Source organism: Meleagris gallopavo, chromosome 14 (genome assembly GCF_905368555.1).
Source record: "Meleagris gallopavo chromosome 14, MGAL_WU_HG_1.1, whole genome shotgun sequence".
Lineage (NCBI taxonomy): Eukaryota > Metazoa > Chordata > Aves > Galliformes > Phasianidae > Meleagris > Meleagris gallopavo.
The window spans coordinates 10,378,691-10,394,788 of record NC_139417.1 but is presented as its reverse complement, the minus strand read 5'-3'; the positions used below and the strand labels follow the sequence as shown (position 1 = coordinate 10,394,788).

The following is a 16,098-nucleotide window of genomic DNA, read 5'->3' as shown; positions in this document are numbered from 1 at the left end:
ATTGCTCACACCACAGAGTATGAACAGAGTGATACCTCCTTGATAGATAGGGAAAAGAGTGATGAGATGGGAATCTGGTACACGCTGAGTGAGACAAAATGTAACTTTATGAACCTTCTCTGTTGGAATCACAGGTTTTTTTGAAAGGTCTGAAGTCATGTACTTCCCATTTGGAACCTGCATTACTAAAGCAAAGGGGAGAATCTGAGTGTTTCAGCCCAGAGAACTTGAAAAATGCAGTGTTTCTGTTCTTAAGCAGTTTTTATAGGTCAGATTTTCATTAACACCATTAAGATGTTTAATCTCATTTCAGCCAAGTGTTCCTGTTGCAAAGTGTAGTAATGCCAAAGGATTAGCATTGCAGCCTGCAGGCATTAACTTCTTCAGTGCCAATGGCATCGCCGGGAATAGGAGCTGTGTCTCTGTGCACTTTCCCAGTGTGAGCCCCTGTAATGCCACACTTTGTGCAGAGCTCTCTGCCAATGTCTTGCTTCACAAATAAATGTGAACTCAGGAAAAAATATCTTTCTGCTTATTTCTGACTCCTAGCTAGGTGATTTATGCTATAGACAGCTTCAGCTTTAGTCTATCCCTGGGATGACTATTCAATATGTGAGTTTTGTGTGGTGTTTTGTTGTTGTTGTTTTTAAGTGAATAGATCTTGTGCTATAGCTCAGCTTTAGAAGTGGCCAGGTAGACTGTTCACTTGTTTCTAGACACCCACACCAGTTGTTCATTGAGTAATCTTTAAAAGAAATGAGGTGCAGGCTTTCAGTTTTCAAGTAGCTCAAATAGTAATCATGCCGTGGGTTATTGTTAGAATTAAAATGACAGAGGCTAATTAAAAAGAATGCTATTGCCTTTTAGGAAGAACAACAAGTTTAATTGGAAACATCCCAGACATGTTCTGCCAGAGTCTTCCTCTCATCTTTTCCTAACTGGTTTTGATTAATGTAATTTTAACAATAATTTCTCTGTGTAACTTGGCTTCTGTGCCTCTGCCAGATTGCATTATTGTTCCCTACTTGATGGAGCTGTTTACAAGTGTGTCATTTTCAGAATACTGTTGTGGGAAAGCACTGTACAGTTGCTACTACTTAGTGTTCTTTTTACTAGCAAGCAGATAATAAAAATTTAGAAAAACAAGAGAAGCAAAGAGGGGAAAAAAGCTATATTTTATGTACATCCAGAAGTGTTTACACCATACTGGAGGCAACTGGTCTATGGTACCTACCCAAAATAACTCTATGCACTGCATCTTTCATTCTGTATTATGCATCACTTTGAAGCAAACCTTGCACCTGAGTGCAGTGGTGGATCACAGGTGGAGTTTACACCCATTTTTCCACTCCCTTCCATTAACAACGATGTTCTACTGCTGTAGTCCACACTGATATGTTTCATGAAGCAAGTTCTTCCAATCCATTCTTCTCTCTTTATTTTGTGGGGATTATCCTGATATATAGGCATCTGGTACCTAGAAAACAGTTGATCTGGCTTTTTTTGTTGTTTTGTTATATATGTGAAAATATGATGGTACCTGATACTGCTCATAGGGAGATAAGAAAATAGAGAAGTGGTACTTTGAGATGATTTGTAGAATTAGAAGGGTCTTAACTGTGCTTTAGAAACTGTGACCTGTATGCTCTGCTTTACTTCCACTCTGCTTTTTATTTATTCTGAATCCACAAGAAGATCATCCTCAGCTGAGTTCAATTTGCTGTTGGGAAATGAATGACCTCGGTTCAGTGGCTTCATGTGGTATTGATGTTGTCTCTATATGTAAGGTGGGGAAAGCCAGATGTTGAGTAATTGTTCAGCAGCTTGTCACAGATGTCTGCAGATCACTGTATCCAACACGCTGGGGTTTGGGGAAGGACAAAACAACTGCTTCTTTCAGCTTCTAAAGTTCCCACAATGTTGAAGTGGATCACGGGCTCAGAGCTAGACATCAGGTCTTGTAGTGCCTGGGGCTAACCACCAAAAACATCAGGGAATGCCTGCTTTACCTTCCATGTGTCACATCTGCCCTTTCCTTGAACACCTCCAGAAGTAGTGACCCCACCACTCCATGTGCAGCCTGTGCCAGTGCCTCATCACTCTTTCTGAGAAGGCATTTTTCCTAATACCCAACCTGAACCTGGTGCAACTTAAAGCCATCACCTCTCGTTCTATCCCTGACTACCTGGGGAAAAAAATGCTAACCCTTACCTCACCACAACCTCCTTTCGTGTCTGTCAGACATCATGCAGCAGAGTACTGTGCTCTGAGGGAGCTCAGAGAGATCTTCAGTTTGTGTGGGGTTTCCTGGAGCTGCCATAAAGGCTGGAGGATGGCAGCTGCTCATTATGCTTCAGTGAGAATGTGCTGAGGATTTCCTTCACAGCTGGTCACCTTGAGGTACACATAGGACCAGCTGAGTTCCAGATAGATTCCTGTTGCCTGGCTTTTTAGTTATGGGGTTAAATCAGAAGTAGTTCTTGGGGCTTATTTTCACCTGTGAGCATCCAGGAGGGCTTCAGTCCACTGAACGTAGGTTCTGAAATCTCACTGATGAAGCACACCATGCCTGTGCATCCCAAGGCAACCAGCTCTGTGTTGTGAAGCTGTCTCAGCAGAGGGGAGGTCTGTGCGTCCAGTAACGGAAACCATCGTAGCTCCAAATGAGTCCCCTGTGTGGCTGACAGATGGGGGCACAGGGGAGCTTGATTCAGCCTTTGAAAGAAATAATAAACCTTAAAAAGAAATCAATAAATAAAATCTGCAAAGGCCCAAACATTTCAAACCCAAAATAAAATACTGATTAACCGCAAGCATGCTCATACATATAACCCTGTATGACAGCTGAAGCAGAACTTCTTTTCCTAGTAGAGTCATTCCTTTGCCTCAGCCTAATTCCCTTCCCACTGGAGATTAACCTTCTGGAGACCATGTATGCACTTCAGCATTACCTCTGTTGGCAGCTTTTGAGATAATATTAGCACTTTCCTAATCCGAATGCAGAATTGAACCAAGCCCACGGATCCAAACTCTTCTGAGCTTGGGGGGGGGGGGGGTGGGAAAGGGCTGGAAGGAATCACAAGTAAATATAATTTTCTGACTCACTGCTAATACTAAAGATTACTGGGAACAAAATTATGCCTTTATTTACGGCAATATCATTTATATTCAGTTTTGGGCCTGGTGTGCTATTGCTTAACTCCCCAGGTTTCGGCGGGGGTCCACCAGCTGGGAATTTGGCATGTTCTACTTTACAGTGTGTAGTTTCAAGCTTTCTTCCTGATGCTGAGAGCAGTTTGAGCAGGGCACTAGAAGGTTTGGGGCACATGGGCTCTGTTCCTGTCAGCATGGTGGGAACATGCACATCTGAGCACAGCTCGTGACTCACATCTTCCCTTACTGCACAATCTCAGTGTGTAGCTTGTGTCAGGATCTGGAGGAGGCAAAGTGGCTGTGCTGGTGGTAGTTACTGCAATGATATGTCTCAGTAATTGCATGGCTCTCTTGAGATCGGTGTATGGGTAGAAGGAGACTGAACATAGATGGGAATGGTGGAGCCCATTGGTAAAGCCCATCATTCCACATGGCTTTGTGCCCATGTCTCCAGCTTTTTATCATTCTCATACTACCCAGCATAGTCTGTGACCTTGTCTACAAGACCTTCATCCATGTATTTCAGTGCTACACATGACAGTAGATGTCAAACTCTGTGAAAGACCTACAATGAAAATTTTCTCAGCTCACTGGGGATGTTTTTAAGCTTCTCCTCCCCGTGTCTCTGAAAACAGAGAGCCAAAAACAACACTGAGTCACTCTAAGCTTGCTCTTCCCCAAAGCATGTTCCCCACCCCACCCACATCCAGAGATGTATTGCTGCAAAGTGCTGGGACAGGGGGTGCGAGCTGGGTCCCATTTCTGATAACCCTGTTTGTGGGTTTTGTGGCTGCACATTGCATGGTTCCTCTCAGCCAGGGCACGTCTGTGCAGGTGCTCCTAAGTGCATTGCAAAAAGGGCAGATGGAAAGGGAGGGGGTTCTAAAGGTCTGTTGCTTAGGTTGATCTGGCTCATTTTTGCCTAGATTGAGGAGTGCTCATGAGCAACCCTGTGGGCTAGTTGTTAGGAGCAGCAGTGGTACACTGAAGGCTGCATTACAGCTTTGGGAGAAGGTTTCTGGAGTGCCTTGCTGAGTAGAACTAGGCAGCCTGCTAATTAGTTGCCTTCATGAAAATATGGGCTTGGAAGAAAACTGAAAGAGACCTTCATGTCACTGAAAACATGAAACTGTTGGTTACAAATTACTGAATATTTTACAGAAATCTGAACATTTCCCCTCGCTCAGACTGATTACAAAGTAGATTACAGGGATACAGTGGAAAAATCATTTTTACTGCTGATATATATGACATGGGAATACATGTGGGCTTGAAATGATCCAAAAGGAGTGAGCTGGGGCTGAGCCAGTGTTTGCAGAAACCCTACCAGGGGATGCTGCTGCAGAAACCTGCACCTATTCCTGCACATCATGCCTCAGCCCCATTGAAGCCCTTCAGCTCCTACAGAGTGCCATCTGCCTGGGTGTTTCAGTTTGGTTCAATGGCACGTGATTTATGAACTGCACTGCTTGATCTACGATCTCTAGGGCTGGCAGAGAAAGCAGGATCAGGCACTTGGCTGTTGTGCAAACAGAGATGACACATACTATCCGAAGTAGAAGAACACAGGAAAGATAAAATTACACAGATTGTTGAAATATTCTCCTCAGCTCTTTTGCTCATGCGGATGAGTAAAACAGGAATAAGGGTTGTTGGGTTTTGTGTGAGAGCTGTTTTGACTTGATTTTTTTCCCTCGCTGAACTCTGTAGTATAATTTGCTGTTCTGGATTTGGGTATGAGCACAAAACTGTTCTTTGGGATTCTACCAGCCGATGGAATTTCTTTAGATTTTCCCTTCCCAAGCTCCAAATATAACGTGCTGTTCTGACACATCACAAAACTCATGCTTCTGACTTACTGGATATCTTATTGGTTTCTTAACATTTTCCTGAATGTGTATTTGAAGAACTGCCTTTTTCATTCAGGTCTTGTTAAAGCTTAGCAATGGAGATTCAGCCATGAACTATGTGAGAAGAGCTAATCTGGGAGGCAAAAAGAACCACCGGCTCAGGATGTGTGCAGCCCAGTTCTGTGACAGCAGGACAATTTTGATTGAGAATTCAACGTCTTTAATTTCATCAAAGTGAATAGCAAGTGGTTATAATCAATATCCTCCTGGACAGAGTTCAATCAGGTTTGATCAGCTGCTGAGCAGTGTGGCAATCACTGCTCTTTGTTTAATCTTTTGGTTGGATAATAAGTTCCTCTTTGCTTTTTCAAAATTCAGGATTTCTGCTGAACCGAAGCACTTTTTTCCACTGCAATTAACTCTGCTGTTAATGTGAAGTGCTTCCTTTTAAATGCCAGTGCGTGCATCTGTGTGTGGCAGAGAATTAACTTGGTCTGTTTTCTGTGATAACAGGATGAGGGACATAGAGAGCAGTTAGTGACCTGGCTCTGGTGAGAACTAGGAACTCTACGCCAACAGCCTGTCTTCTGTAGAAGGTGAACTTTCAGGTTTTACCCTGGTGGAGGAAGGTTTTATGAGACTGAATATAGGGTGTAATGCTAGTATACAGTGATGTTCTGGATAAAAGGCTGAGTTAAATAAGCCTGCAAGATTACTATTGCTAAACTTCATAGTGGAGCATGAGATCCCCTTACCCAGTGTGATTCCTGAGGTCACACATGTTTAGAAGGGCAGAAGGCAAAGTACAAGTCTCTAGTTTCCCATCTTTGATACTGGTGCTAAACTGATTACATATGGGGGACTGTTAATCTCCGTGGGTTTGTTCTCTTGCTGTTACACATTGGCCCTCAGCTCCCTCTGGCAACAGAGGACTCCAGCTGAAATACATAGTCTTGAGTATCAACTCAGGTAAAGCCTGAATAGAATCATAGAATCTTTAAGGTTGGAAAAGACCTCTAAGATCATCTAGTCCAACTATCCACCAATATTGCCCACTGAACCACATCCTCCAGTGCCACATCTCCACAGTTCTTGAACACCTCCAGGGATGGTGACTCCATGAGCTCCCTGGGCAGCCTCTCCACTCACTGGATTTCTAGGACTATCCCATAGACAAGTGCTTGGGACAGGGAGGTTTTACCGTGCTTGTTTGTTGTCCTTGCAATTACACCTACATCTGGTTTCCTCTCCTAAGATCACACAACAACCCCTCTTGGATTCTTGCTGGCTGTGAGAACCACCCTTCATTTTCTTTTCCACCAAAAGAACAAATAAAGGCAGTCAAAAAGAGTCTGCCCTTAACAGGATAGGTAAAAGATCATATCCTGGTGGGACTCAAAAGCTGCTTGCAGAGAGGTGATGGCTGATGGCAATGTATTGCCTCCAAGAAGGGCAGAAATTCTTTGCTCTCAGATGTTGTCTGTCAGCATCCCCACCCTATGGTTTTAGGAAGAAGTTTTTCCTAGCACCCACGAAAGGTCATTGACCTGAAATTTCAGTCTCTGCTGTGTTGTCAGCTGGCATTTTGGCTGGTAATACTTATTCTCTGCTAGCATAGTGTCAGTGGATCAAATACTTTAAGACACCAGTGTAAAATTTTCCATTTGTCCTTCTCTTCAGTAGAAAGCTAGGTGTTGAACTAAATAAAGTGAAAAGTGGGAAAATATCCAAGTCTCCTAAAAGATTATTCATGTGGTAAATTAAACTTGAATGAGGTTTAAAACAGCAGCAAGAACAACCAAAAAACAAACACACAGACACACACACACAAAAAAACCTCCACCAAACAAACTCAAACCCCAAACTTGGTGCAATTGTTTAAAACCACATGATTTCTGGAATATGAAAGAGAATTGGCTCTTCAGGGAATAGCACTTCTGTCCCCCAGGTGTACTGACAGCAGCATATACTGTAGCTAAGGGTCTGTGGTGACAAAATTTTAGTCTTGTGCAATTATCTTGCCAAAGGGAAAGGATATTCTGGGAAATCAGCCAGGGGAAACTTAGAATAAGCAGGGCAAGTGGTATAAATGTAAGAAGAGGGTGGGATGCTTGGATGTGGAAACACTTGGCCTGGAATTGGAATTGTATTCAAGCTGCACAGCAGCTTCAGAAAAGGAAGCTGGAGTGAAGGCATTTATAAATGCCATGGTTTTGTGTAGACCCATCCTATTAATATCAAGAAGCTTGAGGGGAGATAAAAGATAAATATTTTACTCTTGGGCCATAAAGACAGTTGGATCAACACTCGGGTACACACATCATCAGTTTTCAAGTAAAAAGGATCTGGCTTTCTTCGATACTGCTCACATGACAGAGTAGTGAGCCAAAGCAGTATAAAGCAAATGAGCAGGGAACGCACGTAGCAAAGCAGCCAGGGCGTGCATTTTATTTATTAGTGTTCCTCTTATTTCTGCTTTCTGTGCTGAAATGGAATGGAAGGGATAGAACCTCTGGCTCTGGCCAAGTGCCTTATCTTCATTGAACTTATACTTTTATTTTTTTAATGCGCATACAATTACCTGAAAGGAGGTTATGGTGAGGTGTTGTTGGCCTCTTCTCTCAGGTAACAGCAATAGGACAAAAGGGAATGGCCTTAAGTTGAGCCAGGGGAGATTACAATAAATTTCTTCTTCAAAAGAGTGGTCGGGCATTGGCAAAGATTGCACAGGGAGTGCTGGAGTCACTGCCCCAAAGGTTAAGAACTGTGTAGATGTGGCACTGAGGGATGTGGTCAGTGGACAGTGGGCAATATTGGTGGAGGGTGAATGGTTGGACTGGATGACTGGGGTCTTTTCCAACCTCAGTGATTCTATGACTCCAGGATGCATTTCACAAAAAAATGATTCTATGACTCTAAGATAAGCTGATCTATGCAAGCATGTAAGTGCATTGAGCAAGAAGTGAGTGCAGCATGAATTTAGAAGATAAGTATGTTGAATTGTTTAAAATATGTATAACAATGAATGTTGGAGGCAGCATACATCTCTGCTAAGCAGGATGCTAGAGGATATGTTTACTCACCTAGAAAACAGAGTGCACAAAGAAAGATGTACTGCAAAGTCCTCTGATGGAAAAAGCAGCTGAGGGAGAAAGTCCAAGGGAACAGAGAGCAGAGAGAAGAAAACAAGCTCATGGAATCCGTACATTCCAGTCATAACATCCTAAAAAGGAAAAAGAAAAAAAAGAAAAAAAAAAAAAGGATGATATTTGATGAAATAAGGCTTTATATGTTTCTCCAAAACCACCAAATGCCTTCAGCTTCATTTCCTTCTCACGCCAAGTATGCTGAGGTAACCACGCTGCTGGTTGAAAGCAGCTCTCATTTAATTGCTGTATGCAGAGGTCAGTGCCTGCCCAGGCAGCCCAGCACTGCCAAGCATGCTGCTTCACTCCTTGCTCACCCGTTGATGGAGGCCCTTCTGCACAGACCTGGAGATGGATCTGGGAGCGTTCTGCAGGTCAGGCAAGGCATTCAGCTACAGGTTGGGTTTGTATACTTAGCACTCCACCCAGTGTGGCCTCTTGGCTCTGCATCCAACTCGTTAAATTCCTCTCAGGGCCATTGTCAAGTTCACCTTCCCACATGGTGCAGAAGGATTCTTGTTTCCACTCTCGTATCTTTCCCTTCCAGTTTCTCTCTTCCATTACAGCATGCCCTGAACAAGCCCCCAAATGGTGATCATAGCTGCACCCCCCTAACTTCCCTGAATGAAACCAGTCTCCCTGTCTTTGAAACCTTTGAAGTCTTATCGATGATGAATGAATGACACATGTGGCTTTTAAGGGCTGTATTATAGTGAGAATATTGGCCATCCCTCAAGCTAGTTCCTTTTCTATTACTTTAATCGTCTCAAAGCAGAGTGAGGGCTGTGTCTGCTCTCCCATGCTGTGCAGCTGATCCAAGTTGCTGTAAACGGGAAATACATGTATTTTCAGCTGGTGAATATGTTCTTTCCAATCAGCATCCTTCCAGCCTTGCTGTGTAGCTGACGTCTGATGTAGGTTAACAATCTCTCCTTTTGGTTGCGCAGACAGATGCAAGATAAATGTCCAATGTTTCTGCTATTTCCTTTGCTTCTGTCTCTTGTTCTGCTCTTTCATTCTCCAAGGACAGATCACTTCCTTCAGCAGTTATATGCAGTGCATACCAACATAAGAAAAATGTTTACATATTCAAGATGTTCTGTGGCTGTCCATGCTAATTTAGTTTGTTTGCCTCTGACAGGTTGAATTAATTTTCCCATTTGCTTTTCCTTTTTTCCTGCATATAGTGGCTGAATGTGCATGTGGAAATGCTTGGGGATGGGAGAAGTGAGTTCCCATTTCCTTTAAGTTGTGCATGAAAGAGAAATAAACCACAAGACTTAATCTGTATGAAAATCAGCAAACACAACACTAAACTACATCCTCAATTCATGGCACATAGCAAGTTCCTCTTTGTTCTGACCCACATTACATCCTGGTAACAGGAAGTAGGTCATCAAAATAATAGCAGATGTCGTCTGAACATTGAAATCCTCTAAATTTCCTAAATCCTACTCAGCTGGGTAAAACAGGTATGTCACTGATGATACCAGAACATCTGATTTCTTCTGGGAATAAATGAAATAAAAGGAGCAGTGGTATTATATTCATCTTTCAGTTGTGTTGGGTACAAAGTGCTCACCATAGTAGAAATGGATGAAGTTTTTGGGAGCTCTTGATGGCAACTTATCTGCTTAACTCACTGGCTCCTTTAATGCATTCCTGAGGGACAGCTGAGTCTCACAGCATGGATGTAAGGCCAGTAGGAAAGTGCATTAAAGCTCTGAAAACCAGTATGCAAGTAGAGCTGGTGCAGTAGAATAAGAAAGCTGGTATCTTTCCAGCACATAGTTAATGGCAGATTGGCTTGTGCTTCATCTAGATAAAGCTGGATGGAAAAAGCAAATAGAACTTTAGGGGAGGATCGTGCCTGCTCCAGACGAAGGGAGTGTGCTGTTCTTTTAAGTGTGGATTTCAATTTTTTTCAGGCCTCAAGAGCTGGATATCCATAACAGCTGAGTATCAGCTTGTATTTTTTCCTGTGTTGGTGTTCTCCTCCTCCCACCAATGTCTCTGCCTCCAGTAATGCTTTGGATGGCAAGAGAAGCAATGCACACGAGCAGCAGAACCTCAAAAACTCTTCTGACTTTTCAGGAATATTTGTGATGTTAACTTAAAAATATTTCAGGATCTTTTCTCTCCATTTTTTTTACACATTTACTGTAAGAAGTATTCATCTCGAGAAACCTTGTTTTCAAACTCCTAGCTTTCTGAAGCAGTCAATTTTAAGCATTTGTCTTCATGTGTCAGTCTGTCCTTCTGCCAGGTGGATTTCAGCTACACTCAGCTGAGAGGTGGTAGTTTTCTTCCTGCTTGCTTCAGAGCAACAAGCAATTAAGAGAAGAAGGTCTGTAGCACCTCTGAAAAGGTGTCAGAGAAGTTATATGACCAAATAATCACAAAATCATTGAGGTTGGAAAAGACATTGAGGATCACCAAGTCCAACTGTCAGCTCACCCCCACCATGCCCACTGGCCACATCCCTTAGTGCCACATCTCAATGGCTCCTGAACACCTCCAGAGACGGTGACTCCACCACTTCCCTGGACAGCCTGTTCTATGAATTGAATATTGAAGTACCAGAGAAGCTCTGTGTCACAAAGGATTTGAGTGATGCTGAGTGATCAACTGTCAGGATTCAGTGCTATAGAAAACTGTGTGTGATTTTTTCCAGAAAGTATGGAAGCATTTGCCAAGCTCCTGAAAATGTTGGCTTTCTTGAGTAGCCTGGGCTTAGGTTTGGTTGCCTTTCTTCATAGAGCTGTTGTAAAGCTGTGTTTTGGGGAGTGCAGAGGAAAGATCATTTCGTTGATTATTTTAAGAGCTTTTGTGTTCCTTGACAGTTGTTTTATCGTGATTTGTGTGGACGTTTGTATACCACATATCTCTCAAAACGTCTTTGTTTTGCCTTTTCTTAACATCTAATTTTTAGTTCATGAAGCCTTTGAAAGGTACCTAATATGCTGGAAAATACACCAGAACAAAACAAAAAACTAGGAATGGGAAAGGCTGAATTTGTCCTTGATCATAGAATCATAGAATGGTTCGGGTTGGAAGGAACCTTAAAGATATCGAGTTCCAACCCACTGCTATTGGCAGGGACACTTCCACCACACCAGGTTGCTCACAGCCCCATCCAGCCTGGCCTTGAATGCTTCCAGGGAGGGAGCATTCACAACCTCACTGGGCAACCTGTTCCAGTGTCTCACCACCCTCGCAGTAAATAATTTCTTCCTAATATCTAGTCTAAACCTACCCTCTTCCAGTTTTAAACCATTTCTCCTTGTCCTATCACTACATGCCCTTATAAAAAGTCCCTCCCAGCTTTCCTGTAGGTCCCCTTCAGGTATTGGCAAGCTGCTATAAGGTTCCCCGGGAGCCTTCTCTTCTCTAGGCTGAAGAGCCCCAGCTCAGTGTATGACTGAATAAAGTTTCACTTGCAGTACAAATGATTTATTTACTGTAGAGTAATTCTGTACTGATAACAACAGCATGTTTCCTGTTGGAACAACCCGAATCCATTTGCAGATCAAAACTGCTCATTCATGGACTTCCACATACAATCCCCTGTCACAGCATCTCATGGGTGAGCATTGCCAGGCGCCAAACGCAATCAACACAAATTCTGCTCTTGATCACAGTGGTATCAGTCCATCCAGAGGAGAACTTGGCTTTTAAACCTTATGTCACATTTTAAGAAAAATAACGTTGACTCACATTATTTCAAAATCATTGTTTATAGCCAGCAAATTTTAAATCAAAACAGTTAGGCACGTTTTCTTTTATGCTCATTGCTAAATAAGCTATGGAAAAGGATTCTGTTTGCAGAGCTACTTCCCTCCCCCCCAGGATTACTACGTTTCACGTGTTCTAGTTCATCCCAAGATCGTGCTATTGTTCCCTTCAAGGTTTCCTAGGCCATTAATCTCTCCCTATTGTTTCCATGTGCCCTCAAGATAAGTCAATTGGAAATTGCATTGCTGGAGAACATTCTAGTCACAAAAAGTAGCAGGGAGAGCCTCCAAGTACTGTCAGTTCTTCATTTGGAGTGTACAACTAAGTAAACCTACAAAGGCTGTGTTAACAAATCCTTTATCTTAAAGTCAGAACACAGTAGACATCAGGCACTGTATTCAACAACAGCTCCTGTTCTGCTGTTTAAGAACTGAGTGCTTTCACATCATATTTCTTTGCTGCTTTATTTTCCTCCTTTGTCTTTAACCATCCACCAGGGCCCACTATATTGGATAGGACATTTCAAAATGTGTTTTTAAGGCTTAGTGGCACACAGCTAATACTGCATCCACAAAGGACCTCTTATGGCAATTGAACTGTGTGAGCTGCTGTAGTGTTGCAGAGCCATCAGTCTTTCCATTGTGACTCCGCCCCACTCCCAGAGGATTTATAGGCGCGTTTTTGAGAGGGCTCCAGTAACTAAAATAAAGATGCATTTGTCTGCACAGAAATGCTGTGGCCACGTATGTGGCTATTTGGAGGGTATTTTTTTGAAAAAAATGAAGCTTCATCAAACTCGGATGCTGTAGTAGATCAAATGGTGGATTTTCAAAGTTTAGTCTTAAAGCTCATGGCCCTTTATATACTTTTTTTATATCTCCTTTTACTGTTTCTCACTGATAGGGGACAAGTTCAAATATTCACAAATTCACAAACCCCCTTTTACAGCATATATATGGAAAGGTTCATTTATTTGGCTATTTTATTCACAAAGTTTGTATAAAGACTTCCATGGTTCATTTTTCTCTTTACATCTAAGATCTGTGGCTCATTCGAGGCACAAGTTGGTTATGCTCTGATGCAGTATTTGTATTGTGCAGAGAGGCAGAAGCATGCTGTGAGCTGGAAAGAATGTCTGATGTGTGTGGGCCAAATGTGCCCTTCTGAGTTTGAAAGCCCAGAGATCAAGCTTGGGACTGCTAGGGATGAGGAAGATTTCCCTTTCATTCTGTATCAGAAGGCTGTGATGTGGGAGGCTGAAGTCAAAGGTTAGAATGTGGGACCGGGTTTGTGTAATTAAACCTTGTTTTAAAAAAATTATCTTTATAGATTTTTGACCTTCACTGTTTTTTAGCTGTCAATCTCTGAGTAACACCATAGTTACTGCTGACTGGGAACTGGCAGAATCCTAAAAACTCTGAATTTCATTTGTACCACAGTGGGTTTATGGTTTAAGGAACATAACTGAATACTGAGCCAATCATTCCACATCTGGTTGGCTCTTCTACAAACCTGTTGCACGGCAAGGTGTGATTTATGATCTGTACAGAAATCCTCATTTGAATCCTAATCTAGCATCTGTGCAGTACTTACTTAATCGTAGATCTTTCTAGGAAGCATCATTCTCATTGAGCCTCCAACAATCTGTCTTTGTTAGCAAAGTTCTCAAGTCATCTGGATTTCAGCTGCTGCTCTTTCCTCCCCCCCAAATTATTGGAGGCATAGCTCTGTCCAGAAAAGCAGAAGGCACTGGCTGTACAGAGAGCCCATTGTGCTGTTCAATCAAAGAGGAACCGCCACCATGTGAAATTAAATGTGGCCTGGGGTGAGCATAAGTCTGATGTATGCTGGTGCTTGCAACTTAGTCCTGATCTTCTCGAGCAAATGTGGTCCCTAAGTCAGCTAATGATGAGTTAGGGCAGTGCTAAGCTGTTTTCTATCCTAGCATAGAAAAGGAAAGAGGTAATGTAGTGAGTCCAGCTGTTAGCAGAGCTGACAGACTGATACACGCAAGTTTTCACAAAAACATACCAACAAAAACATGCAGACACAGCCCTTATAGCGCAAGCAATGCAAGATGGAAGTGGTGGTCATGGGTGCAAAGGCAAAACTGTAAGAGATGAAAGAATACAACCTCAGTGTAATGGTTTGTTTTTCACTTACTGATCAAAATGCTCTATAGCACTGGAAGAAAGGATAAATGCTTCTTGCAAGGGAAATGTCAGGTTTTGAGACAACTTACCCTTCCTGTGCGACAAAGAGTCAAAGGCCTTAGCATGTCTAATGTCCCTCGACTGGTGTTTTCAAGAACAGAGGACGGAGCAGCCCACAGAGGCCTTTCTGATAGTGAGTACAGGAGGTTTGGCATGCTGTCTAGCAGGGTCACTTGGGGGGTTTAAAATTTTTCTGAGGCACTGCTTGATTTCTATTTCCAGACAGCTTCTGAGAAGCAAGTATTGCAATGGGAGGAAAGATCCAAGGATGGATATGGTTACCAAAGGTGATATGAGATGACTGACAGCATGGCTGAGGAACTGAAGAAAGAAAATAGTGCCAGAGTTTTGTCTGAGTTCATGGAAAATCTCCTCCTGTTTTGTGCAGCAGTGAGACTTGGTGGATATGAAAGGTGCAAAATGGAGCTGAATGGGAACTTGCAGAAGTTTCACGATGGAGCTCTGAGCTGCATGTCTTCTGGTATGCTTCTCTTTTCTTGTAAAATACGTTATCTTTTGGGCCTCCTCCATGAATTGGTGGCACTCAGAACTAAGTCTGCAAAAATGTTACAGCTAGCAAGATACATCTGTTCAGACTGTTTTCCTGGAATGTCCCTCAATGAAAGCTAGTTCTCTGGAGGGAAGTGCTTTAGTGTCCTTTTGCTCGGAAATCATTAGATTTCAGTCCGTTCTGAAAACCCATAATTGTAATGCCTCTTTCCAAAAGATGTTTGGGTTGTTTTCCACCCTGCTCAATGAGATCCATATTCCATGGCTCTGACTGTAAGGGAACAGTTTGAAGATAAATGGATGTCGTGTCATGAATGTGTTTTTACTTTGTCATGAGGAGACACCAGCCAATTAAATTCTGGAACACGGGTTTCTTTTTGTTTTTATTACTAAGAAAATAATCTGTTAATTCCATAAAAAGATGACATTTTGATTATTACTGTAGTAGTATGAGATATGAAAGGAAGCTATGGATAGAACTTCAGTGGAGATTTTCAAGGTACAAATTTCCTCAGTTTTTCATAACTGAGCAGCAATTTCGACTCATTTAATAAGATGCTGGAAGAGCAGCTGTGCTTAAATGGCTTGCAAGGAACTGTGAATAGTTCTGTAAATGAGATAGCAGTGTGGCTGTGTGTGTGTGTGAATGCCTGGTTTCTAATTTGTGCATCCCATCCCAGTCTCTGGAACCATTAGTCATTATGCTTGTGAGCGTACTCAGGGGCCCCTTCACAAGGTGCTGTTACTGTCATCTGAAAGGGAAAAAATGGAGAGCAGATATTGACGTTCAGCTCCGAGGCACCTACGCACCGTACATTTTTCTGTACCCACAGTGGATTGCTGAGATGTAGCTGAGGAAACACCTGTGTCAATGCAATAGTTAGTGTTTCTGCAGCCTCAATAGAGAGGTGCAAGGATATAAACTGGAGTAAATTGAAAATAATAAGATTAAGTACCCTGCTCCTCTTTGCTTGCATAGTAGGACTTTTGTATATTTGACTTTCCCATTCCCCTCTGCCCTCTAGATCTAGACTTGCTAAGGCACCCTCAGGATGAGGACAACTCCCCATCCTGAGTTCACTTCAGCGCACAGGAAAAGAGGTGCCTTTTTGTTCTGTTTCTTCTAACCTGAATCAGTCACGAATACGCAGAGTGAGCACTTAATCAGAGGCTCCTTTGCGGTTTCAAAGCCTTCTCTTCCAGATCTAGCATGTTTCCAAGTCATTTCCTACTTCTCTGTTCCTGGTGCTGGATCATCTGCCAGCTTTGTCAGCCAGGATGAAATGTGGACAGTGGACTGAAGGCATTTTCATCCAGAACTTCCAAATAATTACAAAGTAATAAGTAGACAATTTTCTCCGTCCTTGGAGAGTTAAGTTTTACAATTGCTGGCCAGGCTTTTTCATGCAACAAAGTCGGAAAAGAAAAACAACTTTTCTCATACTGAAGAAGGAAAATATCTCTCTAGATTTCGGTGGATGACCAGTTTTG

At 42.5% G+C, this 16,098-nt stretch overlaps 1 long non-coding RNA gene across 1 annotated transcript; it reads right to left on the bottom strand.

Annotated features, from left to right (window-relative positions):
* Nucleotides 1-1,179: 1,179 nt before the first annotated feature.
* On the bottom strand, nt 1,180-8,545 carry LOC146543419 (uncharacterized). Its single transcript, XR_014886354.1, has 3 exons — nt 8,467-8,545; nt 8,087-8,226; nt 1,180-2,715 (listed from the first exon to the last, which is right to left on the bottom strand). It is a non-coding gene; the product is annotated as an uncharacterized LOC146543419 (long non-coding RNA).
* Between the last annotated feature and the right edge of the window lie 7,553 nt (nt 8,546-16,098).